Consider the following 8,625-nt stretch of genomic DNA (forward strand, 5'->3'; position numbering starts at 1 on the left):
CAACAGTTTGCACAGAGTTCCCCTCATTGTCATTTATATGTGCTATTTCGGTGAGCCATTATTTCAGTGTTGGTGGTTCTTTCGACTTCCATTTTAGTAGAATGCATTTTTTGGCAACAATGCATCCTAGATTAAAGAATCTACAAGACTTAATGTTGGCTTTACCGATGTCGTCCATGAGGTATTTTGCTGTTAACAGCATCGGGGGTATCCCCATCATTTCGGGTAATGTTCGGGCAATATGATGCCAATAGTTCACGATCGGAGGACAATGCTAAAACATGTGGATTGTGTCTGCCTTGTCGGAGTTAAATTTCGGGAAGAGTTGTACCTCTTGTGGATTGAATCTGGTAATGTGTATAGGGGTGTAGTGTAGCCTGTTTATATCTTATATTGTACTAACTGCAGTCGTGCATTGAGGGAGACTTCCTTGGTTAAGCTACACATTTTCTGCCATTTGTGCTCATCTATTACACAGCCTAAGTCCTCTTCCCATTTTGCCCTCAGTTCAGTTGGTAGGGGCATGCTGTTTTGTATCTTGGAGTATAGTCTTGCTACCAAGTTTCTCTTATTATCAGGGTGTATCATCATCTCCATATATTCATTGGATTCGGGCTCCGTCGGGTAAGATGGCCACTTACGTTTAATTGCCGCTCTCATATGGTAGTATTGCAAAGTTTTCACTGTTGCTTAGTTTGTCTCTAAATTCATTTAACGTGACAAATCTGCCCTCAGGAAAAAGGTCTCCCAGTCTCATTTCCCTGCCCGGGTCCCATACGTTCTGCATGTCAGTGTCCATAGTGGGGGGGAGATCTAGAGTGCGCCATAGTGGGATGTTTTTGCTATATGGGTTTGTTATCTGTAGTCTATCCATTATGCGCCTCCATGCATCAAGTGTGGTTTGTAGTGGGTCATAAGGGCACGGATATTCTGCATAGCAGGGTAGTTTTAATGTTGTTCGGTGCAGCAGATTGATTTTCAATGTCTATGTGAGAGTATTTATTGTTTGGATCATACCACAGGGCTGCATATTGGGCCTGAGCTGTCAAGTAGTATAACTCGAAATCTGGGCAGCAAGTCGTCCCCTATTGTATGGTTCGGTAAGCGCTTCCCACTTTGTTCAGGCCGTCTTCCCGCCCCATATGAATGCCACTGCTATTTTCCGGAGTGCGTTAAAGAACTTCCGTCCTGGCCATATTGGTATAGTATGGAAATAAAACAGGAGTTTTGGGGTAACTATCATTTTCAGGATGGCTACCCGAACAAGTTCTTATAGTGGGAACCTTCCCCAGAGGTTGAGTTTGTTCTCGATAGTGCCCAAATAGTTGGCATGGTTCTTAGCATATAGCAGTTTCTGTGAGCGTGCCACCCTCACTCCCAGGTATTTCACGGTTTCTCCCGCCCATCTCATCCCGTGTAGCTGTTTTGGTTTAGTTGTTTTGTCATTGAGCAGGAAGACCTCCGATTTCAGAGTGTTAATCTTATATCCTGTGTTTACGGAACAAATTTATTAATTTCAGCAAGTAGTGGTTCTATGTTAACATCAGGGTTCTTTAGTTATATTAAAGTATCGTCCACGTATAGTGATATTAACTGGGGGGGATGGGCGGTCCTCGTATGTGTATCCTCCTTTGACTATGATATTCCTGTATCCTACTTGCAAAATGTTCAATTGTTAATGTAAATAGTAGAGGGGAAAATCGACATCCCTGGTGGGTCCCTCTGGTCAGTTTGATTTCCCTTGCGTAATTTCCATTTGTACCTACCTTGGCTTTGGGATCGTTGTATAGTAACCGTACAAATGTATTGAATCCCCCTCTAATGCCCATACGTGTAAGTACCTCGAACAGGAAGTACCATGACACTGAATCAAATGCTTTTTCAGCGTCTAGTACCATCGCAAATGCAGGGAACTCTGGGCTTAACTGCGACATGGTGCCAAACAATCTCCTTAAATTCAGGGTGGTTGACCTGCCCGGGATGAATCCCGACTGGTCTACATGTAGTCTGGCATGTAGGGTAGTAATCTAGTGGCCAGTGTTTTAGCAAAGATTTTTGCGTCCGATTTTATCAGTGAAAGTGGGCGATATGAGGACATTTCATTGGGGGTCTACCCGGCTTCGCCAAAACTGTTATAATCGCTTCGGTTAGGGAACTCGGGAGAGCGCTGGTGTCGCAGGCTTCCTCCCATACTCTGAGCAGTTTGGGGACTAGGATATCTTTGTAGACTTTATACAGTTCAATGCTAATGCCGCCTGGGCCTGGTGCTTTACTAGATGCCAGTGAGGCCATGGCCTCCGCAATCTCCTCACTAGTTATTGGATTATTTAGCTTCCCACTGGACTCTTTGTCCAGCATAGGTAGTTTGGTGTCCGTCAGGTATTTCCTCACTTCCTCTTCCGTCACCATGTTGTTATTAGAGTATAGTGTCTGGTAGTATTCTCTAAACATGTTATTTGTCTCGTCGGGCTTGACGGTGGTTGAGCCATTTGTTTTCGTGATTCCACTAATATGTTGAGTTTCCTGTTCCCCTTTTATTATGCCTGCTAGTAGTCGACCCGGTCGGTCCACCTCCCCATATTGTCTGGCCTGTGTAGTCTTAGACATGAACCAGACTTCCTGATCTGCCAGGTCCCAGAACTTCAATTTGTTCCCTTTTATTAGCCCTAGAAGCGCTCTATCATGTGTTCTTCCATATTCATTTTCTAGGTTTCTAAGGTTTCTAAGGCCTCTCTCCGTTTCTCCTAGGTCCTGCCTGAGGTTGCTGTGATCATAGCTCCCATACTGTAGAAAATCATTATACTGAACCCTCATTTTCTGTAAAGAAAGATTCAATATCTATTCATAACGTTTCTACAAAGGTGTCATCTAGTAGCGCTGCAGGGCCATTCTCCACATTCATGGTGTTCTGGGTAGGTGGGCCTGTCTGAGTTCCAATTTCACTGGTGAGTGGTCTGACCATGTGCGTGGTAATATCCTAGTTTCATGTACACTGCTCACCCAGGTCTCGGATATGAGCCAGAGGTCTATCCTGGAATGGGCATCATGCACCGTGGAATAGTAAGTATACTCTGTGGTCAAGGGGTGTTCTTTCCTCCAGATGTCGACCAATTCAAACTGGGCCATAAATTGTTTGTTAGCTAGGGAGGCTTTGGATTCATTTCTGTGTTTGGTGCTTGATCTGTCTATAAGTAGGTCGAGTGTCGTGTTAAAATCACTGCCCCACAGAATCGGGGTGTTGGGGTTGTGTGCTAACAGGGTCGCTATTGTGGTGTAGAACTAAAGGTCGTCCGTGTTAGGGCCGTATTTATTTACTAGGGTTAATGCGCTATTGTCGATTGTACCTGATGTAATCACATATCTGCCCTCTGGGTCTATGAGTGACTGCCCCTCCTTGAAAGCGATTTGTTTGTGTACTAGCATTATCACCCCTCTTGCTTGTGATGAGTAATTAGTATAAAATCTGTTCTTCCCCCATTTATGTGCTATCTGTTTGTGTGTGGTTTCTAATGCATGTGTCTTTTGGAGCATTACTCTGTCGGGTGTATGCCATTCTAGATAAGCCCAGATTTTCTTCATTTTTATTGGATTATTCAGGCCTCTCACATTCCATGAGATCAACCTATGGTGTAATGCCATGTTATATTACAATATTCTTTATCTTTGCCTTGTCCGTTTAACCACAGTTTAGTCAGCATCATAAGAGACCAAGCTTGTATACCATTTGCCATTGGTTTTCCAACTTTTCTCGTAGCAACGACTAGGTTAATAGCAACCCAGTCAACTTTAAGTCTAAACAACAATAAAATCCCTCTTCCCTCCTTGTACCGGCCCCCACTCTCACCATCAACCACAACACGATGATGTAACCCTCTTGAACTTTTGGACAAAACCCGGGGGGTCATGTTGATGGCCTGTGTCGCCTGTGCGGCTCGACGCACCCAAAATTACCAGTTTTCGTATGCCAACGGTGCATCGGGAAGGCAAAACGAAAGGGATGTGTGATACCATTAGGGTCTTCATCTGTTTACTTCAATCCTTGTTGTCGCTGGGGTCCGCTTCATTGTTGCGCGGTTCAGGTGTTCCTGGTCATTGTGGCTGAGGAGGCGTAGGTATTGACGCCTCCACATAGGCTTGCGCTATGCTGGGTTGTCGAAAAAATTGGCTCTCCCCCCATGCTGTATCCTCAGTCTGGCGGGGAACATGAGGGAGTAAGGCACCTTACGGGCTCCAGGCAGACGCTTGACCATGTCAAAGGATCTCTGCTGTATTTGAACGCCAGCCGCAAAGTCTGGGTATATATGTGTAAATTATGTATGGTTTTAGATTTGAAGTGTAAGGAGCCCATCTCCCTTGCCAGCCGTAGAATTGTATCTCTGTCTCTGTAATTTAATAATCGATCTATTATCATTCTTGGTGGAGCCCCCGGACATGGGGGAGGGGCGAGTGTTTGGTGCGCTCTTTCAACCAGGAATTGTGGAGACAGCATGGCAGGGTCGAACAAAGTTTTCAGGAGTTTTTCTACGGACAGTTCCATACTGCCTTTGTTTGCTGATTCCAGAATCCCCACAATTCTGACGTTGTTGCGCCTATATCTTGATTCCAAGTCTTCGCATTCATTAGTCACTTTCTTCAACTTGGTCTGGATGGCATTAAGTGTCTGGTCATAGTGTAGTATCATGTTCTCGTTCATGCCTATTCAGGTTTCCTCTTCTGTGATGCATCCGCTTTGCTTTTCTATCTTCGCTTTCAGAGATCCTAACGTTCCCACTATATCATCCAATTTGACATTAATGGCTAGGAAGCCATTTTGCATCGTTTGTAGCAAGTGATCATCCATGGAGTTGCCGCTCTCATCCTCCATTATCGAGGTGTCAGGATATGGAGGTGTAGTAGACGATGATGGTATTGGGCCTATTAAAGAGTCCATCTGGCCCTTCTTTTTATTTGCACCTTTTGTCATTATGGTATCTCCGGTTGTTTTGACTGTTATCACGTCCAAGTGGGAGGTTTTGTCTGTTATCATGGTTATTTGCGCCGGTCAGTCGGTTTATATGTTTCCTTGATGTCTTTTACAACGCTTGTAAGGGGTTTGGTTGGTTATTATTCTATTCCAGTCAACTGGGCCTAGCAGCAGAGGCGGTAACATAGTATTTTCGTGTTGGAGCAATAAGGGTGTCGTTGAATAGCAGTTCTCATGCATTTTCTCACGGTTGTTGTTCTAGGAGTTGTAGATGTGCTGGGTGGTAATGTAGTTTTGGTTGTGGTAGTGTTCCCATGTTGTCGCGTCTCACCTTTTAATATTGCAGGCTGTTTACTGTGTTATCGGGTTGTCCTCCGAATGTGCTGCATTCTGCAAGCTGTGTCTGGGGAGCCTAGATGCAAATCAAGGTCAGTCTGATTACAAGCATGGCTTGTTTTGCTTTTCTGCCCGTAGTATTGTGGTGGTGTAAGTCTTATATATCCGGCGGTTTGGATTAGTGCATCGGGGCTGCTATCCCAGGCAGACCTATGCACATGGTTCCTCCGCTTCCCCTATGTGAATCATATGTATTTTAGCTCACTGGGGATTGTACAGCCTAGTCTGTGGTCTTTGCTATGGACCGTGTTTTGTAAGGTCCTGGCCGAACGTGGTTCGGTTAAGGTTGGTGAGGACTGCTCACCCGTGGGTTCCTTGCTCAATGTTTTGAAATGCTTGCTGTGAGTGCCCTGTGTGCAATTTCCCATCAGGATCTGGAGCAGATCGTGGTTTGATGGTCAATTGCTTCCTCCCATATGGGCTCTGTAATGTATCTTGTCGGGATACATTCTCTCACTTAAGTGCTACTTGCGTCGGGCCGTGATGCTTGGATTCCTGCTTTTATGTGGGTGCAATGCTTGGCCAGGGTATGTGCCGTATTTGTCCCTCAAAGAGTATGTTTCATTTGGCACGGCTGTGTGGTCGAAGTCCTTCCTTTTTTAATCCAAGTGTTAATAAACCACAATCAGTAACTACCTGGCTGAATCCACCAGTGGCCTTTCACAAATGTGGTAATTGCAATACATATAAATTTGCATACAACAACTGCCAAGAATTCAAAGTTGGCACAGGAACATAAGTCAAAATCAATGACTTCATAAACTTCAAAACCAAGTGTGGTTTATGCCCTTATCTGCGTCTGTGGGAGATGGTACATAGGCAGCACCATTAGACAGCTACGGGTGCGGATAAGGGAACATTTGGCAAGCCTTAACAAGAATGATCCTAGAATACCCCTTGCAATGCACTGGCCACTCGAACACCAAATGGCTGATAAGGCAGATTTAAGATGTATAGGCCTCATGCAAGCAAAGAAGGATAAGCGTGGTGGTGACCTTTTGATGAAACTTCGACAAATGGAATCCAAACTAATTTGTTACTTGCGGTCTACTGTCAATGGTCTAAACACAAACCATGAAATGCATGTTTTCTTGTGATGCAATGTTTATCCTGGTCTGTGGCCACAACATATGTAGAATCAGCCCCTCATGAATATGCTTCTTCCTAGCTTTGTACTTGAAATACAATTCAAATATTCATTTTCTTTGCATAAGGGTAATGTTAACCCATAATCTTATCTCACTCACTTACAATGTCTTAAGAGGATGTCTCCGTAATGTCATCACACACAGGAACAATGTGTGTCAATGCACCTCATTTGCTTCTGGCCATTATTAATATTCATGCCCTTCGGGAACACATGTGCGCAAATATCTCACAGCTTTTTCAATGGGTATCATACACCTTCCTTAAACCTTGGAGAGGACCGCCCCCTTTTACCATTCTCGGTACAGCTCATATCACCAATTCCCGATACCATGTCTTTCTTGTACACTTTATTCCCCAGTTTTCTACACACCTCATCATTTTCCTATCTTCAGCTTCGTTATCTTCTATGTTTCACAGATGTATTCAATGTATAATCATTGCAAGCCATAATTTTTGGGGACGTCTTTGTCCAGAATCCAATACCATGAATTTAATTTATGCTCCTCCGTCATTTTTTTTCTGGAGGTGACTTTTCTGTTTACAAATGACGTCCCAGGTATGCTTGCGCATGACATCATCACGGCTCTACGTTGCGGTTTGATGAACCTCTCCCATTACAGTTATTTCTGTCTCACACACCAGCACCAACTCGAGGAGCTTCACGCTGCAGTGATCTAACCCATTTACTCTTGTTTCTAGTATTAGCCACACACCATAAGAGGGGAGCTTTTTCTCTTTTATATCGCCAACATTATGCTCTTTTTTGTAGTATCGGGACTTATATTTCCCTTTGCTCTGTTTCCTGAGCTCACGATCACCCGAGCAGCATTCTCATACTGCACTTTGTGTTCTCTCCGAACAGGCATGTTAATTGCTCGCCCATGCGATTTGGCGCCCACCTTGGACAATTCATAAATCCTTTCTTGATATTTTCTCAAGACGGGCCCTATTCTTCGATACATCTCACAGTTAGTTTCCGTAAACTTTCACATATCTGTTTTCTACAAAGCAGATGTCCAACAATTTGCCTGCAGGAGACTGTTTACGGTGTCCCATCTCTCACTTTTGTCTTTATCCTCCCACACAGAAACATATCAGCCTGATTGAAACTGATGACTGGTGCCTCTGTGATGAAGTCTTCACTCACCACTCCAAAAAGGTCCTTTGGAGTCCCTATTCTCAATCAGTCGCTACATGGTACGACAGTTTTATTCTCTGAATTTCAAATCATGTGCCTCCTTGCACATACTAACCGAATCAACAGCACCATTCAATGTATTACAGCTACTATTCAATGTCTATTTCCTTCCTTTTTCACTTTCCCTGCTATAGTACTAACAGGCTCTCTTTCGGTATGCCCTAAATTCAGGGCAAGCCAATATCCAGCTACTAGGTGGTCCTATACAAATGATTGCTCAAATATCCGGCTCACCATCTGTCCATATCTTAGCAACATCACTGCTCTTTGGGTTTGTTTTACTGTTTCTTTGGTTCTATCTCTCATATGCCACACAGTATCGCAGATTTTGGACCTCTGACACCAGATTTGGCCTCTTTTTATATTAATTTCACCAGGTGGATCATGGGGCAAATGTGGTGCCTTCCCACTCCTACAAGAATGTTTTTGTCATAGATGGTTTATTGAATATTTAAATGCTATTTCAGTTGTTTTTCTTCTTTCATGTGCGCCTTCTGTAACCCCCAAACTCAATCTCTGTACTGCGCTATGTTATTTTCATTCATTTTATCATACCCCTTATCGTTTGACAACCCTCTGTCTACGTTTGCAACTGATCTGGGCTTTGTTTGGGAGATCCCAGTGGAAGTACTAACGCAGCAGGCCACTCTTTTTCTATTTGTTCCACAATTATTTTTATGGTGGAGATTCTAGCGCACTGGTAGCCTTTTGGGCGAACCCCTCACTTTCTTACCATCTGTGAGATGTAGCTTGGAACCCTAGGCACAGCAAACTCAGTGCCACTCCTGGACATACTGGTGCAGTGCTGGAATAGAACAATAAGCTTACTCAGGTTTTTACCCCAATAGGCTTCATCAATGAACTGTAGCTTGGAACCCTAGGCACGGCAAACTAAGTGCCACTCCTGGACATACTGGTG

The sequence above is a fragment of the Ambystoma mexicanum genome, chromosome 7p, assembly GCF_040938575.1.
Source record: "Ambystoma mexicanum isolate Mex_15411 chromosome 7p, UKY_AmexF1_1, whole genome shotgun sequence".
Lineage (NCBI taxonomy): Eukaryota > Metazoa > Chordata > Amphibia > Caudata > Ambystomatidae > Ambystoma > Ambystoma mexicanum.